At 50.8% G+C, this 17,472-nt stretch overlaps 6 non-coding genes across 6 annotated transcripts; 4 read left to right on the forward strand and 2 right to left on the reverse strand.

Annotated features, from left to right (window-relative positions):
- Positions 1-1,433: 1,433 nt before the first annotated feature.
- On the forward strand, positions 1,434-1,550 carry LOC148635190 (U5 spliceosomal RNA). Its single transcript, XR_015933336.1, has one exon. It is a non-coding gene; the product is annotated as a U5 spliceosomal RNA (small nuclear RNA).
- A 230-nt stretch (positions 1,551-1,780) lies between these two features.
- On the forward strand, positions 1,781-1,922 carry LOC148635191 (U4 spliceosomal RNA). Its single transcript, XR_015933442.1, has one exon. It is a non-coding gene; the product is annotated as a U4 spliceosomal RNA (small nuclear RNA).
- A 1,341-nt stretch (positions 1,923-3,263) lies between these two features.
- On the forward strand, positions 3,264-3,405 carry LOC148635192 (U4 spliceosomal RNA). Its single transcript, XR_015933458.1, has one exon. It is a non-coding gene; the product is annotated as a U4 spliceosomal RNA (small nuclear RNA).
- Positions 3,406-7,183: 3,778 nt separating this feature from the next.
- On the reverse strand, positions 7,184-7,302 carry LOC148635193 (5S ribosomal RNA). The gene has a single exon (XR_015933283.1). It is a non-coding gene; the product is annotated as a 5S ribosomal RNA (ribosomal RNA).
- Positions 7,303-14,244: 6,942 nt separating this feature from the next.
- LOC148635194 (U1 spliceosomal RNA) lies at positions 14,245-14,416 on the forward strand. Its single transcript, XR_015933478.1, has one exon. It is a non-coding gene; the product is annotated as a U1 spliceosomal RNA (small nuclear RNA).
- Positions 14,417-15,052: 636 nt separating this feature from the next.
- On the reverse strand, positions 15,053-15,171 carry LOC148635195 (5S ribosomal RNA). Its single transcript, XR_015933293.1, has one exon. It is a non-coding gene; the product is annotated as a 5S ribosomal RNA (ribosomal RNA).
- Positions 15,172-17,472: the final 2,301 nt, after the last annotated feature.

Consider the following 17,472-nt stretch of genomic DNA (forward strand, 5'->3'; position numbering starts at 1 on the left):
TCATTTTTCCTTTTCCTCAAGTCCAGCTCCTGGGAGCACTGAGGGGAAAGGGGTGCAGCCGATGCACCAGTCTCCTCTTCCCCCTCACCCACCAGCTGCTGCAGATCCTCCGTGATGGACTGGATGGAGGAGAGGAGGGCATCTGTAGCACTTGCAGAGTCTGAGAAAAGCAGCTCCGCTGAATCCTGGGTATCCTCGCTGGACCCGCTCCACCGGGGGGCCCCACACTGGCCCTCGTTCTGAGGAGCAGGAATGGGGGAGGGGTCCTCGCTGTTCTCGGGGGTTTTCAAACCCTCGTGCTTGTCTGGTGCAGTCTGCGGTTGTGGGGGCGTAGTGGATTTCTCTTCCACCGGGCCCAGAGCCACAGCAGGACTGATCCTGGCTGGAGGCTGAGACTCTTTGTCCAACAAGGGTTCTTTGTTTGACTTGTTGTTTGCTTTGGCTTTTCGGGCCGGTTTGGCTGAAACAAGCACTGCCTCATCCTTTCTCATTTTGAGTTAATTGGCGTAGGCGTGAGGGCAGTTCTTAAAAACGTGTCCTTCCGAGCCACATAAATTGCACTTTGGCAGCATTGAACAGTCAGAGGCTAAATGTCCCTGTTTGCCACAGGTCTTGCAGCATTTCACAGTGCAGGACGATGCCAGGTGTCCCACAGCACCACAGCGCCGACACACCTTTGGTTGTCCCACATAAAAAACATAGCCATTGCAGGCGCCCAGCCGGATTGTAGAGGGCAGGTGCCTTAAGCCTCCATTTACATTGTCCGGTAGCAAGCAAACCTCGAATTTCCTTGCTCCTGTTTTTATACCGTCAACATCTCTAACCTCAGTTCCATGGTGGATGGTGCAGTACTGCTTAAGCCAGGTGTGAATGTCCTCCGTCTTTGCCAGTTCCGAGAACATAACAACATGCACCGTTTTCCTCTCTATCCGTGTCAGAGGCTGCAAGATGATCTTCTCAAGGGCAGGAACTTTCCCTCTTTTTGCCTCAAACACATCCACAAATTGTTCAAACAGAGAATAGGTAGCAAAAACAACCTCAAATGCTTTCTGACCTGGGAGAGCGAAGATGAAATCCAAGTGCCGAGGTTCAAAGCCAAGTTCCTTCTGTAACACTTTTCTGCTGAACTGCATACGATCCATGAAGAGGTCACCCAAAAGCTCAAAACGTACAGCATTCTTGCGGGATCCAAAGGTTGCCATCTCAAACTGCAAAACAAACACTGCTTCCACAAAACAAGAAAACAATCCAACTACTCCAACTACAGGCTGATCAAGGTATCTCCCCTGCCAGGTAAGCCGAGAGCCGCAGGCGATGAGCCCGGAGCTGAACGGGCCCCACTGGCTCGTTTGTAAGGCCAGGTGCATTACCAACCACGACCGGCAGGGCAGAGGCCTTGAAGGCGGCCTGGGCTCCTGCAGCTGTCCAGCCACGCACTCTGGTTTCTCTTCATCTCGTACAAATCTTTTGCCTTTTACTAAAGATTTCCATGGAGAGGAGCATGAATGAGTTCCATACAATTTTTGTGCTTCCCTGCCTTCGGGTGGGGCGCAGCTGGGCTGGTCAAAGAGAGAAAACAAAACCGCTCACAATCGCTCTTATTACGGCGACTGTGGCCGTTTGCTCTGCGAGTCCTCGGTCTCCGCCTGTCTGATTGGCGCTCTTTTCTTTGGGAGGCGGGAAGTGTCCGGCCGCAAATATGAAGCGTTACAGCAACGACATGCCATGAGACGATTGACAACGATTTCCATAGGATCCCCGCGGTTGCCTGGCAACCGTCAGCTTTGCGCAGTGGCAGTATCGTAGCCTGTGAGGTATAGCCGAGGCGCGATTATTGCTAGTTGAAAACTTTTCCCAATACCCCGCTTCCGCCGGTTTGCAATACAATCGGCGAAAACAATTTTCGACAGTCTCGTCAGAGACTGAGCAAGGTGTTTAAAGACAGATTTTGTCATGGTAACATCATGGTAGAAAGAAACAAGCTTCTTACGTCTCAACAGAAACGCTCTTTAGCTCTTTCAGAGTTATGCAGAGAACAGCGTCTGTCGAGATCACTTTTGAGTCAGCGCGAAACGCCGTGTGCTGTCAGTTTGATTTCATATTGCTCGTAGGGCGCCCGGCTTTTGTCTGTCAAACGTTAGGTTGCGCTTCTTCATGCTGCATCGTCGGCATGAGTGGAGCTTTTTAATTGTCTGTACTTGTCTTACTGCGCCCCATAAGAAATCGTTTGTCCCCGTTCAAAAGAGATTGTGCGATGTCCTGCAGCGTTCGCAAAGCAAACCTTTGACAGTTTGAAAAGAGGAATTTATTCTGCTTCCTGTGCGTGCAGTAGTTACAAAGTTGAACGTCTTTACACGATCTGCTGCAGTTTTCAGTGGGCGGGCTTTGTCAGATGGCTTGGAAAAACGCACTGTGTTTCGGCTCGGGAAACATCATGAGCAGTGTCCTGCATGTTTTCTGTGTATAGCTGTCTTTTAACGCACACAGAATTCATTCGAAATCATTGATTTCTCCAATTAACAATGGAACCTCCCTTTTTGAACCTGCGAGAAGCATTCTTTCAATGTAACAGATTTACTCCGAGGAAAGGCAGCATGACATTGAGAGTAGCTCAAGCTTTCAGCACCCGTATCGGGCTGCGTGTATGCAGACACCGCTCAGAATCCCCTGTAAGATTCTCCCTCACTTCCGTTGTGCAGTGCTTTACCTCTTTCAAAAGGCTTCACTTTCCTAGTCACATTCCAAGGCTCATCGAACCCGGGCTGTTTCCTCCAGCGGTATAGTATTGCAGTGAGACAGCACGATGCCTGCAAGACTATGTCACGCTAAACGCCACAAATTGTGTTTGTCCGTTCGTGTCAGTCGTCCTGCAGCCACGGGAAGTGGGACACAAACATGCTGCAATGCTTTCAGGACGTTAGGATTTGTTTATGCAACATCCGAGAAGAGTACTTGTGGCTTGAATGTGAACTGTACGTGCCCGCCCCCTTTCCTCTGTAGTGCATGAGTTCCTCCCGGCATGCCCTTCGTCATTGTTCTGTCATCTTGTATTTAAAGGGTTGTATTTCTGCTGCTGAAAATAAGCAACGGTTTTCTCACAACGCCCTTTGTTCCCGACGGAGCCCTTGTCTGTCATGAAATTCTTCAAAACCTCAAGCTAGAAGAAGAAGAAGACGACAAATATGAAGCGTTACTGCAACGACATGCCATGAGACGATCGATAACGATTTCCATAGGATCCCCGCGGTTGCCTGGCAACCGTCAGCTTTGCGCAGTGGCAGTATCGTAGCCTGTGAGGTTTAGCCGAGGCGCAATTATTGCTAGTTGAAAACTTTTCCCAATACCCCGCTTCCGCCGGTTTGCAATACAATCGTCGAAAGCAATTTTTGACAGTCTCGTCAGTGCGTGACATAGTCTTGCAGGCATCGTGCTGTCTAACTGCAATACTATACCGCTGGAGGAAACAGCCCGGGTTCAATGAGCCTTGGAATGTGACTAGGAAAGTGAAGCCTTTTGAAAGAGGTAATGTCGACGCTTTTTTAACAGAGTACCAAAAAAGCGTCTTTTTTGAAGACCTGGGCACTGAGCATTGTTGGTTCAGTGGTAGAATTCTCGCTTCTCACGCGGGAGGCTCTGGTTCGATTCCCAGCCAAAGCAGTGGCTTTTGCAGCGAGCGGCTCCATCACTTGCATCCCCTTGCAACTCGCAACTGAAAACCCACTGAAGCTAAGCAGGTGAGCCAGGTCAGTACCCGGATGAGGGTGAGCTACAGGGAAAAACAAAGTTTCCAGCTGGAAGCGGTGTTAATGGTGCCGGCGGGGGGGCGCTCACCCTGAGGTCTGTGCGGGTCCCAATGCCCCAGCATAGTGACGGAGACGCTGTGTTGTAAAAGGGCGCTGTCTCTTGGATGAGATGTAAAACTGAGGTCACAGCGCTCTGTGGTCATTAAAAATGACCACCAAAACCTTTGACAAAAGCTCTTGGTAATTGATGGTCTTCAATAATGCTTCTCCTTTAGGTACATTTTAAATCAGCTGAAAAATGCTGTGAAATGGGGGGTCACTTCACGCCAGTGTAGGATTTGGGTTACAAGAACTATAAAACTGCACGAGAAAGCCCGTACACTGAATTACACGGCTTTCAATTCAAAGGAGGGCAAAAGAAATTCCCTGAGTTCGATTTTTTGCAGCACAGAGAGGATTGCTGTCGTGAGGCTGGTTAGCTCAGTTGGTTAGAGCTAATAACACCAAGGTTGTGGGTTCGAGTCCCGTACGGGCCAGGTCCTTTTCTCCTCTCTTACAAAAGCTGTTAGGTTCCTTTCCGTGGTGAGATGGGTTGTCATGCAACGCTGCTACATAGTGCCGACAGACAATTAAATGACAAAAATGAAGAGAGTTAAAGCAGCTGGAAAGATTTTCTTACAACTTTTGAGCTGACACAGTTTTGGAAAATGTTTTCTTCACGCTGCACTGTACCACATAGGCAGCCAAGAGTCTCCAAAACAAAACAGAATTGACAGTCATATAATGTCCATTAACCCCGGTTTTAAACACAGCATCATGTCTGCCATCATAACAATATGAGTCCAATATTTTAGAATATAGTCAGAATGTCTTCTAACCTTACCTGTGGTGTCTTTAATCCCTATTGCTCAATGCATGATGTACGTACTGCATACATGTGTCTTGAGAATGAGGAATGGGCCCCTGAGACATTTACCTGTTTCACAAATGATCGTATTTTACTAGAGATTCTGTTTGGGATTCAGATGTGCATTCGGACAGCAATTCCTTTCAAGAAATGATACGTTCTGGATGAGGTCAAAGGTGCTGGAACACTGTATTTAGGATGTATTTGCAGTGATTGTGTCTCCTGCTTCAACGCAGTGATATATAGATGTGCTCCTGTAATTTATTGGTACATGCCCAGGGCAGTAAGTTGTCTGAGGATTTATTTCCAGACGGCATAGAGCAGTGAAGCAGTGAAGTAGTGCAACACACTGGATCATTATATTATTAGAATCTATTCTACTTAAATTATTACATTATACACAACTTGAGCTCTCAGCACCGTACTGAGCCCAGGTGTTTTTCTAAAGCTGTCAGGTGCAGTTCATTTACATGAAGGAAATCTCTTACTGGGTACGATTACAATGCAGTAAGTAGCACAGACTACTTAGGGAGTAGGCTGATGTGTTTAAAAACAACCAGCGCCAGGCAGGAGTCGAACCTCCAAACTCCTAATCCATAGTCAGACACATTATCCATTGCACCACTGGCCCTCGTGTGACACTGCAGGGCTGTAACCCAGTGAGCTTAGCACTGCAACTAGTAAAATATTACCCCCGGTCCATTCTTTTCCAAAAGTGAGAAACACCTGTTTTCTACATTTTGTCTGTTTTAAAACCATATCTCTTTAAACCAAACCAAGAGTTTGTCTTTTGCACTGATATTCTGATTCATTTCGATTTCAAAGAAAAAAAAAACATTACCTTCCAAAGCATCATAAAATTGTCCCTTCCTCCAGACTCTACTTCTCTCTTGTAGTAGTACAGCAGACCTTTCCAGGTGAGAAGATCACAGAGTCCGAAATGAGCTTCCTCCATCAAGCAAAGTACCTGAACTTGACTCTGTCATCATAAAAGCTCCCCTGTAATAAAGAAATTAAATCCGAAATCAAGAGGGCAGTTGCCTACTGAAGTTCAAGAAGTCATAAATTTTAACCTAGCAACATATTAAAGGCTGCATCTATACAATTACGATTCTAGAAATGCTCACCAGATTACGTTTTAAGAAAGAACTGCGCCTCAGGTTCCGCCGAGATCTTAACTCGGATGGCAGGATTCAGAGTCTGGAGTGTGGAATGATGGCGCACGGAGGGTCCACATACTGTGGATCCCTCAGTGATCTTCCGCGTGTTCAAACCGCCAGCGTGTGACTCCCCTATCCCCCTGACCTCATTGCTCTGCTCTCGCCTCTGTGCAGCTGAGCCCGACTCATGGTAAAGTGGAAAAAAATATGCCCTCAACGTGAGATTTACTCTGGAGTGAGGATAGTTGTTACATTCTTATCGTTGAAACGGATGTATGTGATGTGGCGACTAGGTTCTTCTCCATTAGCAGGCTTAAGGTTAAAGAAAAAAACATTGCTGACTTCTTTTTTTTTTGCCAGCCGCGAGCGCTGATTAGCGAGGTTTGTATTTCATGTTTTGCAAGTTGCATCCATTTTAAGAAAAACAAGTCGTTCAAGACAGGAAATGAATACTTGCATTTAATTAAGTCTAGACGTATGCGGTTGTCTATAATGACCAGTTCTGTTCGAGAACACAGAACAAAAAAAGGCACCGCTGGGATTCGGACCCAGGATTTTCTGTTTACTAGACAGGCGCTTTAACCAACTAAGCCACGGCGCCCCGGGAGTGCTGTCCTTTTGCAGCCACTTGGACACACCACTCAGACACATCTGCATTCGGTGTGTGCTCCGCCTGCTCGCTCAGCAAGTTGCCACCTTTACATACAATAGCAACATCGACACCAAGAGAAAGGATGACAAATGGCTTTTATCTGGAACTTTTCATGTCCAAGGAGCTCAATGTGCTTTCTGTGTACAACAGGGCCACTGAACTCCACACTGGCCACTGAACCACAGCAGTGGCTTGCTGGCTTGACATCTCCCAAGGAAAATGTTGAAATCGCATGTGGAACAGGAAAATGACCCTCGAGTATGAGGGAAAAAAAAGAAAAAGATCAACTGGAGTGCGCCAACCCATGTCAGGACAGCCCAGTTTCCTAGACGAGGTGGCCGAGTGGTTACTGTATGCTGAGTCTAAAGACAGTTTCACCCGTTTTCTGATTGCTCGGTTCTGTACCAGTGCAGACATGTCAAACAGTGAATGGTTGTACCTCTATTGTATCCGTGCTCAATGAATGAAATCGGTAACAAATGAATATATGTCTAGTTATACGAAAAACGAGTGGTTTATCGACTCATCTTCATTTGCAGATTTAGAGGCAGCTTCGATATTCGTTTTACAGACGGGTTTTTTTTTTTGAATATGGGTCACACACATGCCACAGCAACAAAACATCTCTAGAGATGAGGCTATAGATCACCTTTCCATCCTGCAGGTTTTCCTCCCAAAGCCTACGGCACCAACGGCGACCCCTGCTGGCCGGGAGAGCAAAAGCTTACAGCACCTGGTATTCCCAGGCAGTCTCCCATCCAAGTACTAACCAGGCCCGACGCTGCTTAGCTTCCGAGATCAGACGAGATCAGGCGTGTTCAGGGTGGTGTGGCCGTAAGCGAAAGCCCCAGCGCCTGACTCGTTACTTGAAGCTGTGTGTGGCGGGGGTTCCGTGCCCCCCGAGCGGGACTGAAGGATCGTTCGTGTGCAACTCTTTGGAAAGGAGCTGCTTTCCAAATAGCATTGCGTGCCTGGATGTTGGCGAATGCGCTCCCTTGTGTTGGCTCGTCCCGCACTGGAGGAGGACAAACAATCTGCACGGAGGAGCGCCAGGCAAGTCTTCACCAGACAAAAACCTCCAGTGCACAGCACTCTGGAAACATTTCGGGGCTTTCGCGTGTTTATTTCAGCACTTAAAAAGCGCACCGGTCCAACACGTCGGCCGGGCGCGCGGCGCCTCCGCCCTCTTGTGGCCTTGCGGCGTCAGAGCAAGAGGCTCCTTCTCGCTGCCCTTCCGCTGTGTTGCAGGGCCCCGAGAGGGAACCCGGAGCGCGCACTTTGTGGGGGGCGGGGGACCGCGTTCGCGCTCTGCCCCCGGTCTCTTGCGCGAGTACTAAATCTCACGGACAGGGGGGCCTCGTCATTGATTGTTACAGGTGAGACGGGGATTAGGAGGAGACCCCAACTGATGGGTAAAGGGGAGCACTAACACCAGAGGGACACCCCCGGCGTCTCTTTTTGAGAGACGCCCTGGGGTTTCCTAATGGCCAAGGAGGGTCGGGACCTCGGTTTGACGCCTCCCCCGAAGGACGGCGCCTGTTTGTGCAGCAGAGTGTCGCCATCAGGAGGCTGGGGCGTAAGAGAGCCACACAGCCCGCAGGGTGAGCGCTCCCTACTGGTCCCAGTCACACCTCTTGCAGGAGCAGCAGCAACCGGAGCTTTTCCGGGGTGGAATCTCCCATCCGGGTGCCGGCCAGGCTCACACCTGCTGGGCTGCCCCGGGGGTGAGCCCAGTCGAGAGTCGCAGGGCCAGATCTAGTCACCGGGGAGAAACGATACAAGTGAAGGATTGCTCGGCTCTCGGCACTTGAAAAGACCGACAAATGTCTCGTTCCCGCCGGAGCTGAATGTACCCGCATGTGTGGTGTCGTCTTCTTCCCCCGCCCCGCTGTGTTTGCTGTATTGTCTCTGAAGCCGGCCCCCCCGAGACGAGACGGGCTGTTCCTGTGCCCCAATTAACACTTTACAGGTGCCATTCCCCGGCATTGTGGCCATTGTCGGTGCTCACACGCGGTAAGATAAGGCGGAGGAGAGCGGGGCATGCCCAGGGGCAGACATTCAAGGAGGGGGCAGTGCGAGGTGAGGTGAGGTGCGACACGCCGGAGCCCCGACGCAGCTAATGCGGAGCACTTGTTGGACTGGCATCGAAAGGACGTGTGCGCACGGAGCGAGCCTTCCCTGTGGCGGAGCGCGGGAACTTTCTCCCCCCCTCCCGCTGCAGGAGTTGTGTGCACTGCAGCGGTGCCAAGAGAAAAGCACAGAAGGCAGCAGGCTCTGGAGAGCAGGTAAGAGACGGAGCCTTGTGGGCAGGCGAGCAGGCCCGTTTTTTGGAAATTGCTGAAAAGGTTTGTTCGGTGTGTGGCAGGCGCACGTCGCGAGCTTGCATGGCGATCTGCCGGTCTGGAGTTATGCAAATGAGGCCGAATTGCATCCCGGGACATGCTGCGAATGCGCAACGGCGACTGCAGATGTGTAGGAAACGGCGCGCTCGTTTTCTCGTTTTGCCCACACTTTTGAGTGTTAGTGTGGCGTGTGAGTGTGTGAAAGAGTGGGCCCAGCAGGAGGCGGTGGCGTGCGGGGCGAGGAGGTGGCCTAGGATGCGCGATTTGTGCTGTGGGTGCGGGCCGCTTGCAGGGGCCTGTTTAACTCATACTTACCTGGCAGGGGAGATACCTTGATCAGCCTGTAGGTGGAGTAGTTGGATTGTTTTTCTTTTGTTGGAAGCAGTGTTCGATTTGCGGTTTTTGAAATGGCAACCTTTGGATCCCGTAAGAATGCTGTACGTTTTGAGCTCTTGGATGACCTCTTCATGGATCGTATGCAGTTCAGCAGAAAAGTGTTACAGAAGGAACTTGGCTTTGAACCTCGGCACTTGGATTTCATCTTCGCTCTCCCAGGTCAGAAAGCATTTGAGGTTGTATTTGCTACCTATCCTCTGTTTGAACAATGCGTGGATGTGTTTGAGGCAAAAAGAGGCAAAGTTCCTGCACTTGAGAAGATCAACTTGCAGCCTCTGACACAGAGAGAGAGGAAAACGGTGCATGTTGTTATGTTCTCGGAACTGGCAAAGACGGAGGACATTCACACCTGGCTTAACCAGTACTGCACCGTCCACCATGGAACTGAGGTTAGAGATGTTGATGGTATAAAAACAGGAGCAAGGAAATTCGAGGTTCGCTTGCTACCGGACAGCGTAAATGGAGGCTTAAGGCACCTGCCCTCTACAATCCGGCTGGGCGCCTGCAATGGCTATGTTTTTTATGTGGGACAACCAAAGGTGTGTCGGCGCTGTGGTGCTGTGGGACACCTGGCATCGTCCTGCACTGTGAAATGCTGCAAGACCTGTGGCAAACAGGGACATTTAGCCTCTGACTGTTCAATGCTGCCAAAGTGCAATTTATGTGGCTCGGAAGGACACGTTTTTAAGAACTGCCCTCACGCCTACGCCAATAAACTCAAAATGAGAAAGGATGAGGCAGTGCTTGTTTCAGCCAAACCGGCCCGAAAATCCAAAGCAAACAACAAGTCAAACAAAGAACCCTTGTTGGACAAAGACTCTCAGCCTCCAGCCAGGATTAGTCCTGCTGTGGCTCCGGGGCCGGTGGAAGAGAAATCCACTACGCTCCAACAACCGCAGACTGCACCAGACAAGCACGAGGGTTTGAAAACCCCCGAGAACAGCGAGGACCCCTCCCCCACTCCTGCTCCTCAGAACGAGGGCCAGTGTGGGGCCCCCCGGTGGAGCGGGTCCAGCGAGGATACCCAGGATTCAGCGGAGCTGCTTTTCTCAGACTCTGCAAGTGCGACAGATGCCCTCCTCTCCTCCATCCAGTCCATCACGGAGGATCTGCAGCAGCTGGTGGGTGAGGGGGAAGAGGAGACTGGTGCATCGGCTGCACCCCTTTCCCCTCAGTGCTCCCAGGAGCTGGACTTGAGGAAAAGGAAAAATGACTCTGTTTTCTCCCCGAGCGAGGAGGAAGGAGAGCATGGCGATGGGGACAGCTGGAACCCCTCCACCCCTCCCTCTACCCCCTTCCTTGAAATGGACTCTGTGAACGCTTTTACTGCTGCCACCCTGATGAAGGCTCATTCAGAGGATGGCTGGCAGGAAATTGGTAAGAAGAAAAAGAAAAAGAAAAAGGTAACAGGTGAGACCGAAGAGAAATGTGTTTTGTAATGACTGGTTCCACTTTCTTATGTAATATGGCTCTTAACATAATTTCTCCTAACACAAGAGGTATCAATGACAGAGTTAAATGCCAGTCTGTCTTTGATTACCTCCAGCAGAGAGAGGGAGATGTGTTGATGTTGCAGGAGTGTGCTTTAGCCTATCAAGAGAGGTATAAAAGTTTTGAAGATAGGTGGGATAAAGGGCCTTCTGTTTGGTCAGGGGACAATAACAACAGAGCCTCTGGCGTGGCCATTCTTTTCAAAGGATGGGCATTCAAATTGAAAAGTATTCAGAGGGTCATAGATGGCAGGTTGCTGTGTGTGGATGTGGAATGGGGGACCGTTAACCTGCGGCTAATCAATGTGTATTGCCCTACTGACGTAGGAGGAAGGGTGGAGCTACTCAAGGCACTCTCCCCTCTATTGTTATGTAGCACAGACGTGATAGTGGGAGGGGATTTTAATTGTATCTTAGAGCACACAGACAGGCAGTCTAGCTCGCCGATAAAATTGGATTCCAGCTCACTGGCCCTGCAAAACTTAGTTCAAGACTTTAAACTCTCAGACACATATAGATGTATATATCCCACAACAGCAGGATATACATGGTCAGGGAGGAATAGCAGCTCCAGAATTGACTATTGCTTTGTCTCAGAGAGAGTGAAAGTTGTTGGGGTCACTCTTCAGCCTACCTTCTTCTCAGATCATCAGGCTTTAGGGTGTAGAGTGGAACTCCAGGGCGGGACTGTCTTTGGCCCAGGCCTCTGGAAACTCAACACAAAGCTGCTAGAGAACGAGGGGGTAGTATCCCGCTACAAGGAGAAACTATCACAGTGGCTGTCCTTGCAGTGTCTGTACGGGTCAGTAGGAGAGTGGTGGGAGGAGGTGAAGGTGAGGACAAAGGCCTTTTTCATGGCTGAGGGAAGGAAGGCTGCTGCCAGACGGAGAGGAGTGCTAGCCAGGAAACAGAGGCAGCTGCAGCGTCTCTATACGATGCTGCACAGTGGCTTCGATGTGCTCGAGGATATCACCCTTTTAAAAAAGGACATCCGGAGCATAGCCGAAGAAAGTAGTCGAGGAGTGCTGTTAAGAAGCAGAGTGCAGTTCTTGGAAGAAAATGAGAAGTGTACTCGCTTCTTTTTCAGGAAAGTGGTAGGCTCCAAGACTGTCATGGAAAGTGTAGTTGATGAGGAGGGACGAGAGAGAACAGAGCCGAGTGCTATCCTCTCCTGCACCGAGGCCTTCTACTCAAGACTGTACAGCTCTACAGAGGTAAAGGATGAAGATATTCATTTTTTTACCTCAAAGCTAGAAAACATTTTGAGTGAAGAAGATAGGGAAGTACTTGAGAGGGATTTGACAGTAGAAGAGCTGAGACAGGCTATGGAGAGCTTACAGAAGGGGAAAACTCCGGGTGCTGACGGGCTCCCTAAAGAATTTTATTGCACCTTTTGGGATCTGCTTCAGGATCCGCTACTGCTCCTATTCGAGGAAAGCTACAAGACAGAATTGCTGCCTGACTCCTTAAGAGAAGGCACTATCTCTCTCTTGTTTAAGAAAGGAGCAAAAAATGACATAAAGAACTGGAGACCCCTCAGCCTGTTAGGCGTGGACACTAAGATCCTGTCCAAAGCCCTTTTCCTGCGCCTACAAAATGTAGTGGCCTCACTGGTAGGGAAAGAACAGACTTGTGGGATAGCAGGACGCCTGATGAGCGACAACCTGGCCTTGTTGAGGGATGTCTGTCTGTACTCTGAGGATCGCTCCCTCCCTCTGTGCATTTTAGGTGTAGACCTAGAAAAGGCCTTTGACCGCCTAAACCGGCAGTACTTAACATCGGTACTTGAGCACATGAAGTTTGGCCCCATCATGAGAAAGTGGATTAACCTGCTGTACACAGGTAGCAACAGCAGAGTCATGGTTAATGGCAATAGATCACGCACCTTTGAAGTCTGTTCAGGGGTGAGGCAGGGCTGCCCATTATCCCCCTTGTTATTCGTTTTGGCTATGGAGCCCTTAGCCTGTGCCTTGCGCCAGGATCAGGCCATTAATGGGATACCAGTGCCTGGAAGTGGGGGAGGAGAGGTAAAGACATCTCTATACATGGATGACGTCACCCTGCTCCTCTCTGACAATGCCTCAATTAGCAGAGCTCTGCAGTGCTGTGATCGGTTCTCTTTGGCTTCCTCCGCAAAAATTAACACATCTAAGAGTGAGATTTTTTATCAGAACTGGAGGGAGCCAAAAGAAGGACATGATCTCAGGCTGCAAGAGAAGAGAATTAAGGTCCTGGGGGTGTATTTTGGAGAAGAGATGGGAACAGTAAATTGGCAGAACAAATTGCCAATCTTAAACAAAAAACTGATGCAATGGAAGGACCGAGACCTCACCATGACAGGGAAGGTGCTGGTCATCAAAGCCGAGCTCTTGCCTGTCTTGAATTTTCTGGCTTCTACCTTCCCAATCCCACACTGTGTTGCGGCGGTGCTGAGGAAATTGATGTTTCAATTTCTATGGGGTGGGAAGCAGGAAAGACTCAGAAGGGAAATAATGTACAGGCCGCTACCCTCAGGGGGGAAGTCTGTCCCAGATATTGCTACGAAGCTGCTGTGCATTTTCCTGGCCTCTGTGCTGAGAGGCTTTGCAACAGCACCTGCAGCGCGTACCTGGACTTATTTTTCCAGGCTCTGGGTAGGTAGGGAGGTGTTCAGAGTGTGGGGTGTCAGACCCAAGCTGGACGTCCCACTCTCTGACACATGCCCTGCAATTTATGGGACAGTTAAAAGTTTTCTAAGATCTCACCCAATTGGCCATATTCCCCTCCGAGATGTCAGCGTCCAAAAACTGGAAGATTTCGTAGCACCCCAGAACAATAGGCAGACCCCTGTGGGCATTTTAACATCAGCCCAAACAAGGAAGGTGTGGAAACACACATCCTCTAAATTTCTGTGCAACATTCACAGAGATTTAGCCTGGAGTGTCGTCCACCAGTGCTTACCGGTACGAACTTTCTTGTACCGTAGGGGCCTCACCCCCAGCCCTCGCTGCGTTAGGGTGGGCTGCGGCGAGGAGGAGACTGTGACCCATCTCCTGTGGTCCTGCTTTTTTGCTAAGGCCTTCTGGGCACAGTTTGAAGATTGGTTGCAGGCTCTCTCGCCCCAATTTACCCTGACCGCTGCTTTCATCATATACGGCATCTCTCCTGTCAAACTTCCTCCTGACGTGTTTGACAGGATCTGGGCCGTGGTGAACAGTGGGAAAGACGCCCTGTGGAGAGTGAGGAACATGGGGCTGTTCAAAGGCATCGAGGTCCCAGTCAAGGCAGCAGGTAGCCTGGCCCTGTTCATCACCCGAGAGAACTATTACCTCAGAGATCTGTGGAGAGAAGGGAGGGAGGAAGCAGAAAATCTGTGGGAAATAGAGAGCATAGGTCAATATCTCAAGAAACTGTGAAAAACATTATCATGTTTAAATAAAGAATGTGATTTGCACCAGAAAAAAAGAAAATTGTTGCTATGTAACTGTTACCGTGTCAAAATGTAATGAGATGTGATCATATATACTGTTTTAAGTATGTATATTAATGTAAAGCTTTCTGATTTGTGATTTCCTGTATTTTTTTGTGAAAAGAAAATAAAGTTCTTAAAAATCGAAAAATCGGTTCACCCAGGGCGAGGCTCGGCCATTGCACTCCGGCTGTGTTGACCCCTGCGAATTCCCCAAATGTGGGAATCTCGACTGCATAATTTCTAGAAGTGGGGGACTGCGTTCGCGCTCTCCCCTGATGTGCTTGGTCCAAAATCAGATACGGGAGGGTTAGGACACCACGAGCTGCGTGGCTGCGGAAGGATCCCGGTTCGACAGGAGTGGACGCCGCTGCTGGTTCTCGCTGGCTTTTAGTTAGGGGTCCGGAGAAGCATCTCAAGCTAGTTCCACTACTCCTTCCGGACGTTCATTCCCTTTTCAAAGTCAGTCGTTTTGCTGTAGTCTGCGTTCTTTAGGCTGATTATCGAGGTTAGCCTTTATTTGGTCATGGGGGGCCTCGGTACTGTATGCTGAGTCTAAAGACAGTTTCACCCATTTTCTGATTGCTCGGTTCTGTACCAGTGCAGACATGTCAAACAGTGAATGGCTGTACCTCTATTGTATCCGTGCTCAATGAATGAAATCGGTAACAAATGAATATATGTCTAGTTATACGAAAAACGAGTGGTTTATCGACTCATCTTCATTTGCAGATTTAGAGGCAGCTTCGATATTCGTTTTACAGACGGGTTTTTTTTTTGGAATATGGGTCACACGCATGCCACAGCAACAAAACATCTCTAGAGATGAGGCTATAGATCACCTTTCCATCCTGCAGGTTTTCCTCCCAAAGCCTACGGCACCAACGGCGACCCCTGCTGGCCGGGAGAGCAAAAGCTTACAGCACCTGGTATTCCCAGGCAGTCTCCCATCCAAGTACTAACCAGGCCCGACACTGCTTAGCTTCCGAGATCAGACAAGATCGGGCGTGTTCAGGGTGGTGTGGCCATAAGCGAAAGCCCCAGCGCCTGACTCGCTACTTGAAGCTGTGTGTGGCGGGGGTTCCGTGCCCCCCGAGCGGGACTGAAGGATCGTTCGTGTGCAACTCTTTGGAAAGGAGCTGCTTTCCAAATCGCATTGCATGCCTGGATGTTGGCGAATGCGCTCCCTTGTGTTGGCTCGTCCCGCACTGGAGGAGGACAAACAATCTGCACGGAGGAGCACCAGGCAAGTCTTCACCAGACAAAAACCTCCAGTGCACAGCACTCTGGAAACATTTCGGGGCTTTCGCGTGTTTATTTCAGCACGTAAAGCGCACCGGTCCAACACGTCGGCCGGGCGCGCGGCGCCTCCGCCCTCTTGTGGCCTTGCGGCGTCAGAGCAAGAGGCTCCTTCTCGCTGCCCTTCCGCTGTGTTGCAGGGCCCCGAGAGGGAACCCGGAGCGCGCACTTTGTGGGGGGCGGGGGACCGCGTTCGCGCTCTGCCCCGGTCTCTTGCGCGAGTACTAAATCTCACGGACAGGGGGGCCTCGTCATTGATTGTTACAGGTGAGACGGGGATTAGGAGGAGACCCCGACTGATGGGTAAAGGGGAGCACTAACACCAGAGGGACACCCCCGGCGTCTCTTTTTGAGAGACGCCCTGGGGTTTCCTAATGGCCAAGGAGGGTCGGGACCTCGGTTTGACGCCTCCCCCGAAGGACGGCGCCTGTTTGTGCAGCAGAGTGTCGCCATCAGGAGGCTGGGGCGTAAGAGAGCCACACAGCCCGCAGGGTGAGCGCTCCCTACTGGTCCCAGTCACACCTCTTGCAGGAGCAGCAGCAACCGGAGCTTTTCCGGGGTGGAATCTCCCATCCGGGTGCCGGCCAGGCTCACACCTGCTGGGCTGCCCCGGGGGTGAGCCCAGTCGAGAGTCGCAGGGCCAGATCTAGTCACCGGGGAGAAACGATACAAGTGAAGGATTGCTCGGCTCTCGGCACTTGAAAAGACCGACAAATGTCTCGTTCCCGCCGGAGCTGAATGTACCCGCATGTGTGGTGTCGTCTTCTTCCCCCGCCCCGCTGTGTTTGCTGTATTGTCTCTGAAGCCGGCCCCCCCGAGACGAGACGGGCTGTTCCTGTGCCCCAATTAACACTTTACAGGTGCCATTCCCCGGCATTGTGGCCATTGTCGGTGCTCACACGCGATAAGATAAGGCGGAGGAGAGCGGGGCATGCCCAGCGGCAGACATTCAAGGAGGGGGCAGTGCGAGGTGAGGTGAGGTGCGACACGCCAGAGCCCCGACGCAGCTAATGCGGAGCACTTGTTGGACTGGCATCGAAAGGACGTGTGCGCACGGAGCGAGCCTTCCCTGCGGCGGAGCGCGGGAACTTTCTCCCCCCCTCCCGCTGCAGGAGTTGTGTGCACTGCAGCGGTGCCGAGAGAAAAGCACAGAAGGCAGCAGGCTCTGGAGAACAGGTAAGAGACGGAGCCTTGTGGGCAGGCGAGCAGGCCCGTTTTTTGGAAATTGCTGAAAAGGTTTGTTCGGTGTGTGGCAGGCGCACGTCGCGAGCTTGCGTGGCGATCTGCCGGTCTGGAGTTATGCAAATGAGGCCGAATTGCATCCCGGGACATGCTGCGAATGCGCAACGGCGACTGCAGATGTGTAGGAAACGGCGCGCTCGTTTTCTCGTTTTGCCCACACTTTTGAGTGTTAGTGTGGCGTGTGAGTGTGTGAAAGAGTGGGCCCAGCAGGAGGCGGTGGCGTGCGGGGCGAGGAGGTGGCCTAGGCTGCGCGATTTGTGCTGTGGGTGCGGGCCGCTTGCAGGGGCCTGTTTAACTCATACTTACCTGGCAGGGGAGATACCTTGATCAAGAAGGAGGTTCAACAGTAAATTGGCAGAACAAATTGCCAATCTTAAACAAAAAACTGATGCAATGGAAGGACCGAGACCTCACCATGACAGGGAAGGTGCTGGTCATCAAAGCCGAGCTCTTGCCTGTCTTGAATTTTCTGGCTTCTACCTTCCCAATCCCACACTGTGTTGCGGCGGTGCTGAGGAAATTGATGTTTCAATTTCTATGGGGTGGGAAGCAGGAAAGACTCAGAAGGGAAATAATGTACAGGCCGCTACCCTCAGGGGGGAAGTCTGTCCCAGATATTGCTACGAAGCTGCTGTGCATTTTCCTGGCCTCTGTGCTGAGAGGCTTTGCAACAGCACCTGCAGCGCGTACCTGGACTTATTTTTCCAGGCTCTGGGTAGGTAGGGAGGTGTTCAGAGTGTGGGGTGTCAGACCCAAGCTGGACGTCCCACTCTCTGACACATGCCCTGCAATT

The sequence above is a fragment of the Lepisosteus platostomus genome, unplaced genomic scaffold (genome assembly GCF_059453375.1).
Source record: "Lepisosteus platostomus isolate fLepPlt1 unplaced genomic scaffold, fLepPlt1.hap1 Scaffold_30_H1, whole genome shotgun sequence".
NCBI classification, from domain to species: Eukaryota; Metazoa; Chordata; class Actinopteri; order Semionotiformes; family Lepisosteidae; genus Lepisosteus; species Lepisosteus platostomus.